The 14,167-nt window shown below is 44.3% G+C and overlaps 1 protein-coding gene across 1 annotated transcript in view; it reads right to left on the bottom strand.

Annotated features, from left to right (window-relative positions):
- LOC136872350 (uncharacterized) overlaps nucleotides 1-13,379 on the bottom strand; it is a 99,600-nt gene extending 86,221 nt beyond the window's left edge. Inside the window, exon 1 of the mRNA XM_068227410.1 lies at nucleotides 13,287-13,379. The gene's annotated coding sequence lies outside the window, so the exon portion shown is untranslated. The remainder of the gene's footprint in view (nucleotides 1-13,286) is intronic.
- Nucleotides 13,380-14,167: the final 788 nt, after the last annotated feature.

Raw genomic sequence — 14,167 nt, 5'->3', positions numbered from 1 at the left:
TAATAATAATAATAATAATAATAATAATAATAATAATAATAATAATAATAATAATAATAATAATAATAATAATAATAACCCAAATTCTCTTAATACACTTCACCCTAATAATAATAATAATAATAATAATAATAATAATAATAATAATAATAATAATAATAATAATAATAATAATAATAATAATAATAACGTTCTGGACCGTCGTCAAAATGCGCGAACAGCGCCAGAAACGGGTCCCGGCCTTGCTAATACCATGAACACAGCCAGACCACGGGTTCAGTCCCGCCGTGACGCCCAAGACGACTCAACGCCAGATCTCCTCAAGGATTTGATTTACATTAAAAATGCCTATAGGATTAGATGGCAAAAATTTAGGGACCCCTCCGACCGAGCTGAATACTTGGAACTAGCTCAGGAGGTTCGTAATCGACTGCTCGAAAGAAAGATTGAAAAATGGGAGGAATTATGCCGTAATCTCTCAGAAAACGAGTCAGATCCCGAATTCTGGCGGATTACTCGCAATCTGACTAGCCCCCCCCCCCCCCCCCCCCCGGCGTGCAATTCATGGCCGCCAAGGTCTAGTATTCGACCCTTACGATAAAGCTGAGGCCTTTGCCGACTCAATTGAGAGTCAATGTGTAACTCACGATATCTCTGACGATGACGACGACGAAAACGAACGACTGACCCGTGAGATACACAGAAAGGCTTCAACTTTCAAACGACAATGGAGACCTGACAATAACATAGCAGACGTTAAGCCTCATGAGGTTCGCAGGGTCATTAAGAGCTTGAATGAGAAGAAGTCTCCCGGAGATGACAAGGTATCGAATAAAGAAATTAAATCACTGCCTTACAAGGCCATTCTCTTTTTGGCATCTATTTTTTCGGCCTGCCTGAAAACGGGATATTTCCCTGAGACTTGGAAGACGGGGAAGATGGTCGTCATTCCAAAACCAGGGAAAGATAGACTTTTCCCGCAAAATTACCGTCCGATCACCTTGTTATCTCATATCTCTAAGATATTCGAGAGACTTCTACTCACAAGGCTAAATGCCTACCTGGACCCACGCAGAATAATGCGACCGGAGCAGTTTGGATTCCGGTCCAAGCGCAGCGCCCCCCTTGCGGCGCTGCGCCTGGCTCAATACATCACAAGGTCGTTCAATATACGCCGTAGCGTGCCAGCAGTATTTTTTGACGTTGAAAAAGCCTTTGACACTGTCTGGCACGAAAATCTAATTGTTAAAATGCTGGAAATTTACAATATTCCAGCTTATTTAGTCAAAATTATTCAATCCTACTTAACGAATAGGAGATTTTATGTCTCCTGCGAGGGGGAGAAATCGACCCCAAGGGCCCTCCGTGCCGGAGTCCCCCAAGGGGGAGTCCTCTCCCCAACTTTATACGGCCTATACGTGAACGACCTTCCCACCCTCCAGGGTGTAGAGGTCCAGCAGTATGCTGATGACATAGCCATTTTTACCACACAACGGAGGAATGACTATGCCCTCAGGGCACTGCAACAATGGATATCACTGTTTGGGAAATGGTGTGTAAGGAACAAAGCGAAAATAAATCCTGCCAAGACGCAGGCAATTGTTTTCACCAAGCGCCTTCCTAGATTTGGCCGCCTTACTATTGATAACGTCCCCCTGTCTTGGTCTAAATCTGTAAAGTACCTTGGTCTCACACTAGACCGTGGGTTAACGTGGAAACTGAATATAGAACAGGCCTTGCAGCGTACTGCGGCAAGGGTGGCAGCCCTGAGACCTCTGCTATGGAACAGGCACATCTCTAAGTCCATTAAGAGAAACCTGTACCTGGCATGTGTCAGGCCTATACTCCTATACGGCTGTGAGGCCTGGTGCTATATTCCGAAAACACATATGTTAACCCTTCAACGTTTTCAAAACAAAACCCTCCGCCGTATGACAAATGCACCAATACTGCGTTCTAATAGGAAAATACGGACTGACCTTCTTGTTCCTCTTATTAGAACGCAAATAAATAAAATAGCTAAGGCGGCTAAAACTAGAATCCTTCTTAATCAGTCTACCGACCCTGGCATCCTACTCTTAAAACGGGTCGTAAGGACCAAGAAGCCGAACACACGATTTAAATATCGCGGCCCTTGGCTAACTTACGACCTGTTTTAACTGGTACCGCCCCCCTTCTTTTGGCCTACTTTCGACTCACTTTCACCTGCGAAATTCAAAATTTACACCCCCTGAAACGGCCCGTTTGTTAAGAAGGAAGCTCCCTCCCTCTTAAAGTATTCTTCTTCATCTGAATTTCACTCCGACACTCATTTGAATTTTATCAGAGCAGCGAAGAGGGGGTTTCTTCTCTGACGTGGAGAAATTATTTTTCTCTTCTCCACGACAGATCGTTTTTCCCCCGCCAGTGCATGTGATGGTGATTTTCCGACTCATCGGCTACGTCTCGGAAACAGATGAGTAGAGAGGCCGAAGTGTGCCTCGGGACTCCCATGTACTCGCTCTCAACAAAAAAAAAAAAAACGTATCTACACGGCGTCACAGAAGATGACTACCGCAGCAGTAGTCGAAACGTCTGGGAGAAGCGAGAGGAGTGGACCACGGCATAATAGCCCGGAAGATTTTTATTATATTGACACCGGCCGTGAAAGCCTTCATACTTTAATGTTATGTTTATTGTTTTGGCTGTAAACGTTTCGCTTTCTTATTTTCAAAGACATGGCAAAGGCTGTCTGACCGTGGCATCCGTTCAGCAAGCACGATGTTTTCTCTTTAGTCCAGCACAATGTTTTCTCTTTAGACATTAGGCGGTCGGGTGCTGACAGGAGAGCCCCCAGTAAGTTCCTAGAGTTTAACAAGATAGGGGGTGCGGGAGGAGCCTTGGAAGACGATGTGGGCTTGTCAGGGGAAGGAAGAGTGCAGGCGGGTGTATGCTTAGAGCATTTAATACTTGAAGGGTATATGGTCTGTCCGGCAGAGCCCGTAGCAACGTCGCCAACCACTTTACAATGTACCTAGGCCTTTTCCCACACGTCTTACGTTAACTGTTGTTAGAGGTTAAATCCAAAAAAACTGTTTACAAAACAATGGATTCCATAAGACTGACTATTTAAACAATTCCGTTCTAAAAATAAGCTAAAATAAAGATTTAAAATCTAATCATAAGGTGACGGCACTATTTGTACGTTGGTCACATTGCATTGAGATCTGAGGAAGCCGAAAGGAACTCGGGCGTGCATTGTTTATTTGTTCTCGTGAATGCCATTGTCGTTTGTGATCAGTGAAACAGTTGAGTGCCATAGTAGCTGTGATTGCAGTAGCTGTTAGCCGGCTAATGTTTGTACAATTCCGATGACAACGTCAGAAAATGAAAGGTGGTTCTCTACGCTGAAAAGGATTAAGTCGTTCACTAGGAATACCATGGAGGAAGACCGACTTAACGCGCTTGCTATGTGCTCCATCGAGAAACAGCTGTTGGCAGTTCCTAACTTCAACGAACGTGGTATCAACCACTTCGCAGAGCAGAAGGAAAGGAGAATGGATTTTGTATACAAGCAAGTCAGCTAAGGTATCGTTACCTACTTTCTCGTATTATTTTCATGTGTATCTTCATCCCGTCATTATCATTATCATCATCATCATCGAAGTACAAACTTTATACTTATAATAACAAATGACTGACATTTCGTAATCTACTAGAATTGTTTTTCGGATTCAGTTGTTTTTCTTGTTAGTGGTGTTCGCTCTGCTGTCTTCACACTTCACTTCACTTCACTTCCCTACATGTGTTGTAATATATTAGCCTATGTTTTCTTGAACCTCAACCTGAAAAGTATATCGAGTCATGAATTTAGTGGTTTTGTGAACGTAAGTATATGTTTATTGTAGATGTTTTAAGGGTATGTAGATTGTAATGCTTCCGGATTTGCGATGCTTTAAGTTTCTACTTTTTTCCGCTTTTGAGACATTATCTGATTTTCGCTACGTGATCGTTCTGCCTCGGAAGAAGATACCTACAGTATTTAGCCAGTGGCATCGGATTATTATTATTATTATTATTATTATTATTATTATTATTATTATTATTATTACTGTTATTATTATCATTATTATATTTCATCTACAATTATCGTGGTGCTGGCCAGTGAAAACTGGGCGGTTGAGGGGGGGGGGGAGGAGATGACGGCACAGCCCTGCCAGAGTAAAATGTCACGAACCGCCACTGCTGCAGGTCTTTAGAAAATATATGAGTTTCTGTGTATATAGCAAACATTTTGTGGATTCTGCCTTTATTTTTGCTCTTGTCAGGCTGTAGTCGTAGACGTCATAATACAAAATAAGATGTAATACAGAACTGTATCATCTGTTAATCTCTTGTTTTTAGCAACGAATTATGTCACGGCCGACTTGATGCGTCGCTGTAGCTAGCACCTTGAGCAAAGCGAGGGATCCAGTCGGCCGTGATTATGTAGACCAAGTCCCGACATTCAGCCGCTATTAGGCGCTGCAGTCGCAACGTGGAATCTCGTTCGTTTGTTATTTACGTTCGAGAGAACGAGGAGTCGGCAGGATCTTCAGTTCATTTCGAACTACTGCTAAATGTAATTGTGACCTAGTTCAATAGTTCACTTTAGCGACTAGTTCATTTTGAACTACTCTTTCACGAACTACCCATCTCTACCCGCTAAGTTCTGGGCCAAACTCAACACTCTCCTCGGCACCAAACCCGCACCCCGCTACCCCATCATTCACAGAGGCATAGCACCAGCGAATACCGAGGAGAAGCTGGAAGTCTTCGCACATTACTTTCGTCAGTGTTTCAATACCCAAGGAGATCCCCACTTCGATAAATCCAACACCGGCCTATACCTAAACCACGCCTACTCCCCCCTACTCAAACCTTCTAACACCCACTCTCTATCAAACCACTCTCTAGACGCACCCATCACCCCGGCCGAAATACAGTCCGTACTTTCCAAATCCCGGAATACCGCTCCAGGACCAGATAAAACCCGGTACCTCCATATCCGATACGTCACCTCAAAGCCTACTATCCCTACTAGCTGACCTCTGCACCTACATCATCCGCACCGGATTCTACCCCTCATCCTGGAAACACACCACAATGCTCCTATTTCCCAAACCAGGCAAACCCCCTTCCGAACTAAGCTCCTACCGCCCCATAATCCTCATTAGAGTCCTAGCAAAAATCCTAGACAAAATCCTGGTCCGTCGCCTCCACCCCCACCTACAATCCCACCATCTACGCCCCACATCCCAGTTCGGCTTCCGCCCAAAACTCTCCACAGAAGACCAACTCCTCCGACTCGTCCAAACCACAGCCAATAATTTCAACCAAGCCCGCCCTACTCTTCTAATCACCTTTGATTTCCAGCTAGCCTTCGACTCCGTCTGGCACCCCGCCCTCCTATTCAAACTCAGTTTATTTGCCCTCCCTACCTCCTATGGATGATCCCGCAAGGATCACCCCTCTCCCCACTCCTATTTATCCTATTTGTGGCCGATATCCCACAACCTCCAGCCCCTATCCAACTCATACAGTTCGCCGACAACACCGCCATCCTAGCTCCCTTACACGCAGTCCAAGCCATCAACGACTCAGTCCAACCCTACCTTAACACCTTCCTAACATGGTGCGACCGGTGGCACCTAAAACTAAATCCTGAGAAGACCCAGTCCATCCTCTTCAGGCGTAGACGTGGAAAACCAGCGTATCCCGCAACCCGGACAACCTCCAACTCCAGATCCGCAGATCCCCTATCCGCACACAACCCACCCTAAATTACCTAGGTATCCTCTTCCACCAACACCTCACCTTCCGCCCCCACTTCCAATACCTAAAAACCAAGACTGCCGCCCGAGCCCGGCTAGTGCGCCGCCTAGCCGGGACCCGGTGGGGTCTCAAATCCTCACTACTCCTACACACCTACAAATCCTTCGTACGACCCTAAATCGATTACGGCCTCATCACCTGGGCGGCCGTTGCCAACTCCCACCCGAACCTATACCACCCCCACTATCTATTGAACCCCGCACAGTCCGCCACTCATTCCGACTCCCCTTTCGATACCCCACGGCTGACCTACCAGCAATATTCCCCTTCCCACCCCTAGACTCCTACGTCCTCACACAATTCCAACGATCCTACCGTCGAGCCCTAGACCGTGATAACCCAACTCTCAACCAACTCCTACGAGGAGACCCACCCCCAACCCCCACTTCACCCAAACACCGTTCTATCTCTTACGGTCCCTCACCCCACCCGAGGGGGGTGCCACTTAAGGAAATAGGAAGCTGTGACGCAAATCCCCATTACAACTCCCACAATCCTACAACCCCTTGAAAATCCCAACCCCAATTCACCCAAGTGAACAACCGTTGAGCCCTCGGCGACCTCCTCCCCTCCATCAGATTTTAATGTTAAAATACAAGCCCATGTATTAATGTACCTCTTGTATGTTTCAGAAGCAGTTAATACCATCCAAACTAGTATAGGACCTATAAGCAAAATACGTTCCAAGCAAAACCAAGAAGTTCAGCCCAAACAACCATGTAAAAATCCAAAAACCAACTGTAAATAATGTAAACAATTCTGCAAATAATTTTGTAACCAACAGCAAAAACAGCAAAAATAGGAAATTTTGCAAATAACCAATAATCGTACCCTTAAACCAACTGTAAATAATGCAAAAATCTCTGTAACCTAATATAAACAATGCAAATAATTTGGTAATCAACAACTGTAAATAATGTAAATAATTTTGTAATCAACAAATGTATTGTAAATAACTTGTAACTACCACATTGTAAATATCCTAATAACCCCAATAAAAAATATAAAAAACCGGGTGTAAGGGAAATACTTCAAAATATTATGAGACACCAAATAATCAAGGAAATAATGAAAAATGAAACAATTATTGTTGTAAAACAACAATGTAAAAACACATATAAATTGTAAACAGATTGTATAAATTTAAAAGATCAATAAACACTTAGCCAAGAGGTCGGGACCCCCTCCCAACTCCTTCAACAAAGCAAATCTCCATCCTTCTCTTCCAACTCCATCAAATCCCCCAAACCCGCCAAATCTCCTGACCAGAGAGAAGACGTAACCTTCTAGGTGCCCCCCCCCCTTTCCCTTCAGGAAGGGGAATGAAAACTTTCCCCTTGGTCCTTGTTATCCTTTACCCATCTCCTAACTCCAGCAAACCTTCACAACTCCGTCGCCTCTCCTGGCCAGAGAGAGGCTGTCACCCTCTAGTTGGCCCACCCCTGAATGAAAACATCCCCCTAGGCTGTACCAGGTTCACAAGCAATCTACGCCTCTTTTAATACGGCTGGGGAATGCCTCAACTCTACTCTCGTACCCCGCCGTGCCAATAAGCATATAGGCCGACACCAAATTGGAAGTCGGCTTTCCCATTAATGCCATCTGCATCATTCGTGGCGTAGATCTTTCCCACTCCCACGAAGATCTCCTTTGTTACCTCCAGAGTAAAGGCGTTCCAGTTCAAAATCTGTCCCGCATACTAGAAAATATCATCCCTACAGAACGGGTCCTGGTCCAACAAGCTACAGAAAAAGACGTCCAGAAAGCTGTGAGATGGGGTATATACATCGACGGATTGCCGCACCTAGAGGAACTGTGCCCTCAGTACATGGAAAAAGATTTTACACCGAAACCAGGAACCAAGCCACCTCCATATACTCCACCAAAACACTCTCCGAAACCAGGAACCAAGCCACCGCCACAGCCTCCGTCCTACTCATACACCACCCGTATTATTACTATTACTACCACCATCGCCCACACCTCCCCCAATATTCCCATAACCACTATAGTCATGACCCACCCCTCCCCTATTATGACGTCTCCCCTTACCCCTACTCTACCCAGTCCGTCAAATACAACACTCCGGCCACCTACCGAGGTAGATACCACCAACATATCTACTGATACAGCAAGAACAACTCCGCCACTACCAGCGCCCGACTGCAATAGACCAACTCCGCCATCACCAGCGCCCGACTGCAATAGACCAACTCCGCCACTACCAGCGCCCGACTGCAATAGACCAACTCCGCCACTACCAGCGCCCGACTGCATTGCCATCCCCAGCTGCGTCGTGCGTGGCATGAACCCCGGGATACCAATGGACCTCATAAACCACGAGTTACGCCAAGCAGGACTGCGTTTCGGATCCACAACGAAACCGGGCCCACTTACATGCTGAGACTTCAGCTCCAGTCATCTAAAGACGCCCAGCACCTCATCCACCAGGGAATACAGCTCTTTGGCCGACATCACCGAGTGGAATCGTCTTGCTCTTCCCCCACAACCTCCCACCCGCCCCACCGCATATCGTAACCGTCCCCGGCTTCCCCCCGCCCCAGGCCCACCTACCTAAACCTCATAACCGTTCCTACCTTCTCCACCTGCTACTCACATCCCTGGCCAACATCCCCTTCTACCAACAAATTGTACACCTTCTTCTCACCAGAGCCTAAGTCTAAATATAAGCAACTTAGAAATAACTCAATTGTAATAATGTAACCATGTACCTTAGCTCAGAAATGATTGTAAAACCATGTAAAATACAAATGTACAGATTGAACCAATAAATTAAACACTTATTTAGCCAAAAGGTCAAAACCCTTACCAACTCCACCAATAAAACAAACCTACTCCCCCTCTCCCAAATCAATCAAATCGCCAAACCTCCTGGCCAGAGAGAAGGCGTTACCTTCTAGGTGGCCCGCCCCTCCCCTTCGGGGAATGAAAACTTCCCCTAGGTCCTGTACTAGGTTACTATCTCACCTGCAAGCGGCCGCAAATCAGGCCCTTAATCTCCACTTTGTAACTACTCACTTGGGACTAAACTCTCACTTCAAATTCTCCCGCTTAGAGACACTAGTGTAATGGATACCTGTACTAAAATTCAACCTCCATTCTTTTCTTAAACATTCAATTCTTCCCCAAGAAACGTCACCATCGCCAGGCATTAATACAACAATATCCAATTCACACCATCCTTTTAATGAAACAATACTCTGCTCCAATATTCCATCCAATCTTGCTGGCTACAATTTACATCGTATAGATCAGCCAGACAAAGGAGGCTCAGCAATAGTCATTAAAAACTCTCTCGTATCACGAACCTACGCTCCTCCTTATCAAGAAGCCATTGCCGCGAAAATTTACTTTCGCTCTCGCATCCTAAATCTTGCTACAATATACATTCGTAACAACCAGCCCCTCCTACCTCAGCCACGTCCTTCCTCACTTCATTCTAATGGCTGACCTTAACCTTACCGACAGACCAGCCCATTTACTCGAAGAACTGGAATTATCCCTCGTCCAACTCCCAGGTCCGTCACAGCCTGCCTCACAAACCACCCCTGATGCCATCATTGCCCTCAAATCTCTCACACATCTTATTAACATTACCCTTCTCCCTAGTGTTGGAAGTAACCAACTCCCAATTCTCTTACAAATTCCCGCAACCTCCCGCTCTCCACACTGCCCCCTCCCCCCTATCACAACTCCCAAATTTTCACAAGTAAATTGGGCTTCCCATCGCACCTATATAATTAACCTGCTAGAAAAAGCTCCTCTACCACTCACCAATCACACGTCAGTAGATATTCTACAAGACTACCTACACTCTACTATATCTACAGCATCAAAAGCTAACATCCCCTCCGAACCTCGACTCCCGACCAAATTTGTCCCATTACAAAACTTATCCCCAAATTACGTACAACTCTATTCTCAAACCTGTGACTCCTATTTCCTCCGTCTCCATCGTCAAACATTACGCACAATACGAAATTATCTAATTGGTTATAAACACCACTCCTGCTCTGAAACATGCACCACGCTCAACGACCTGCACGCCCATGCGACCAGTACTGGCGGCGTCTTTCTTCTCTTCTTGGCCAACACCACACACCTCACTACCCCATAATTCATCAAGGCAAAGCTCCCACCGACACCGAAGAAAAAGTACAGCTCTTTTCCAGACACTTCGCAATTAGATTTCATTTTCAAGCTTCAAAATACTTTTCTCTGACAGATACATCTCTCTATAACAACATTACATCCTCTCCAAAACTTATTCCCTCAGCCTCACACATTCCCACACGCTAACTAACCAGTTACAGCTACTGAAATCCATACTGCTCTCTGTAAAACGCACAACACTGCCCCTGGATCAGATAAAATAAGATATCGTCATATCAAAGAAGCACCTCCTATTCTCTCCACCCTCCTTGCCACCCTATTTACTTTCACCCTCCATACAGGATTTTACCCCACAGCATGGAAAAAAAGCCATTATGTTTCTTTTCCCAAAACCCGGAAAACCCCGTCAGACTTAGATTCATAAAGACCATTTTGTCTGATATCTGTATTTGCCAACCTCCTAGTTCGCCGACTTCATATCCATTTATCCTCTAATCATCTATTACAACTCCTCCAAGAAGGCTTTCGTCCATGATTATCTCCACATGACCAACTCTTTAAACGTATCCAAATAGCCTCAAATAACATCAATGAAGGAAAATCTTCATTACTAATAACCTTCGAGTTTGATAAAGCCTTCAACTCAATTTGGCATTTTGCCCTAATTTTCAAACTCCACTTTTTCGCTTTACCAGATACTTATATCAGACTCATCACTTCCTGTACCATCAATCAACAACTATCACCACCCTTCTACATGAAATTCAGTGTCCTCCAAGGATCTTCTCTGTCCTCGCTCCTCTTTATCCTATTTGTTGCCGATATTCCACAACCACCCGCCCCAATAAAATTACTCCAATTTGCAGATGATACTGCGATACTAGCACCGCTCACCTCTGTCAAAAACAAATCAATTAGTTAATTCAACCCTATCTAAACTCTTTTCTGTCTTGGTGCGATAAATGGCATCTTCGCATAAATCCCTCTAAAACCCAATCAATCCTCACCCGTCGTCGCCGCCACCGTTTTTCTGTAACCCGTGATCCCAACCTTCTCCAATTAACCATTCGAAATATACCTCTAACTACACAACCTTCTCTGAAATATCTGGGCATAACAATCGACGAATTCCTCACTTTCCGACCTCATTTCAAGCTACTTCAAAAACAATCTTCCAAACGATCGCAACTGGTGCGCCGCCTAGCAGCACTACTATTACTAACCTACACCTCAAGTATTCGCTCGGCAACCACCTATGGATTTACTGCCTGGTCTGCTTGGACCAAAACCAATCCTCTCCTTCTAAAACCCCTACTATCAATGGAACGCCGTCTTGTCCGCATAGCCCTTTGCCTACCACCACTCTACCATACTTCTGATCTATACAACATACATCCAATCCCCACCCTAGAAGATTTTCTGTCTTTCCTCGCCAAACGCTATATTAACAAGGCCATAGAGAACAATAACCCCATCATCTCCCCGTTATTAGAAATGAAAATCCCCACTTTTCACAACCACTCCTCTTCACTACTTCAAAACATTAACAAACCAACCACAAGAAAAGAACTGGAGACTGGATAAATAAACCTATTTCTTTTCTATCTTCCCTCTACCAAATTCTTCACTCTTCACTACTTCTTTCTCTTAAACTTCCCTCTTCAAAAAAATGTTTACTTTTCACACACCTTTCTCTTTCAATACCTTTCTAACTTCAATTTAATTACTTCAACATACTTTCCTGTTTAAATTCCTTCCAAATATCTCACTTCCAAAAGTTTCACTTCACTTTCTTCTCTCATACAAATCTTTTAAAAAACCCTATCAAAATCTCAACTTCCAAACAAATCTCATAAATTAAAAAGACAAAAATCAAGAAAATGCAAGCAAATAAACAAAAGTGCGACTAAGGACTAAAATTGTCAAAAATTTAAAACCTAGCTGATAAAAAAATCACCAAAAATTAAAATCACCCCCTTAGCCAAGAGGCCAACATTTTTCGCCTCAAAAACAATCCCTCTCAATCCCCATCCCCAAAAGCAAAATTCTCCAACACCTCCCCTACCCTGGCCAGAGAAAGCGACACTTTATAAGTGGCCCGCCGCACTTCGGTGAGGAATGAAAACGCCCCACCACCAGGGAGCTTTTAAAATACCAGTGAATCACATTATGTTCGGAAAGACTCGAGGTGGGAATCTTAAGTTTTATTGCTGAATGGAATTGAATAATAATACTGCGTGGTGCGTGCTGAAATTCGGAAACGGAGGGGTGAGTCAAACTGCGTAATTTGTCGGAGGGGTGAGTCAAACTGCGTAATCTGTCGGAGGGGTGGGATTTCTTGAGAATCATTCATGTACAGTCTATCGCCATGCGCCTCTGACCACACAGCCACGTGTAGCGCAGTATACTACGCCGACAGCTATCTAAATTCGGTGTGGAAATGGTCGGAAACGCCTCCACTGATTGCCGTGACGTGACGATTTCGATTAATTACTGCCGATAAAAGTGCATCATACAGAAATAGGACAAAACTGAATCTAGGAAGCATACAAGCATTGCATATGTATAAGGGACTCGCCCTTTTAACTATACCTTGTGTAATGTCAATGTCTGTTCCAAGATTTTCATTTAAAAGTGAGGGCAGAGCCATCATCGTTATGTTGTGAGTATCGGTAGGAATCGAAGAGGCTGAGTTTGAATGGGCTCCCCGGGCTGTCGGAATTTCATCCAGCTGTAGTTCTTAAACATGCCGGAAGCCAACGACATGAGGTTGTCACCTTTAAACACTCTTAAAAGCCACCGATCTCAGTCCAGTTTGAACCCGTTACTTGGGATTAGTAGACCAACGCCGTATCCCTACGGCAGAACTTTGTTTGACGATGCCAGGCCGGCATTGACGCAAGGGGACGCCATTTCGAACATTTCTTGTAAATGGAGCAGCTTGTGAAACTCGTGCAGGTAAACGGACTTAAATGAGTAGAATTTCGCTTGACTCGATCGTTTTCGGAATACGGTTCCTTATCTCAGACTGTCCTCCATCATCCCTGAAAGTTTGTAAAGTCATCACTGATACACCCTGTATTCTATCACAATCCACTAACAGGGGGTGAGGAGGGATGGGGGAGACAAGCTAGGCCTAATCGAGAGGTTGTGGTTCACATACAAAGCTGGCTAAAGGCAAAACGGCATAGCAAGTTAAACCACACACGATATTTGAAAGGTTGAGATTCTATTAAAGAAAAACTACTTGATGTAGGTAATTTCTAAGTTGTAAATAACAAGAAGAAACCAGTACTTGCCATAACTCCCCACGACGAGCAGTACGAGGAAAAACACAGGTTTCATGTTGCACCAAGTGGAATGAGTTTACGAATAACCAACCTGTCCGCGAAGATGACTTTCATTACTAGAGGAAAGCAACATCGGGAATGCAATCTCCACCACTCTTGTCGTATGACGTAAGCGAGTATTGTTCTATATGCTCATCGGCTCTGGAAGGCAAGTTGATTCTGCGAGGGAAGTCCCCAAGCCTCGAGACAAACATGACTCCGTTGCTCTTCCGATGAAGTGGCCTTCACCTTCTATAAAGTAAGCGGCTGACTTGTCACGTTATAACTACGAGCGGATTTCTATGACAAGGCATATTTTCTTCCTTAACATTGATTAGGTAGTCTTCTATTTTCAACACGTTTCCAAGCATGATCATCAAAATTAAACAGGTTTTATTGTGCATATACATGCATTGATGCATATTTAGTCCTTTTTAGTTTTTGGGCATATTTTGAACAGAATCTCATTATAGGCCTAATGAGATATTTTGGTAATTTTCATTTGACTTCGTTTTAAAAATAATCAGAGTAAGGCCTAGAAATTATTTTTAGCATACACTAGAATATACTTCTACTGAAAAACCGATGAAAAGTAGTGTATCATCGGTGTTGCGACCACCAGTTATACTCCGCACGGCCTTACTTCTAAACTGAAATTTTGCAAAACAAATGAGCATCGCCTTACCTCTGTTGCCAGCGCGCTACTGCCGTGAGAACAGCTGATGCAATACGACCGCGGTAAAACGCCCTTGTAAAACGTAATACCGTATTCAGAAAAACTAATGAATCTGGATTGAAAACAACTTCACAAAAACTACACTTACAAACAACATCTGACACTAAAAGAGAAT

This window comes from Anabrus simplex, chromosome 4 (assembly GCF_040414725.1).
Source record: "Anabrus simplex isolate iqAnaSimp1 chromosome 4, ASM4041472v1, whole genome shotgun sequence".
Lineage (NCBI taxonomy): Eukaryota > Metazoa > Arthropoda > Insecta > Orthoptera > Tettigoniidae > Anabrus > Anabrus simplex.
Note: the sequence above shows the minus strand (reverse complement) of the source record. Positions and strands in the feature narration are given on the sequence as shown.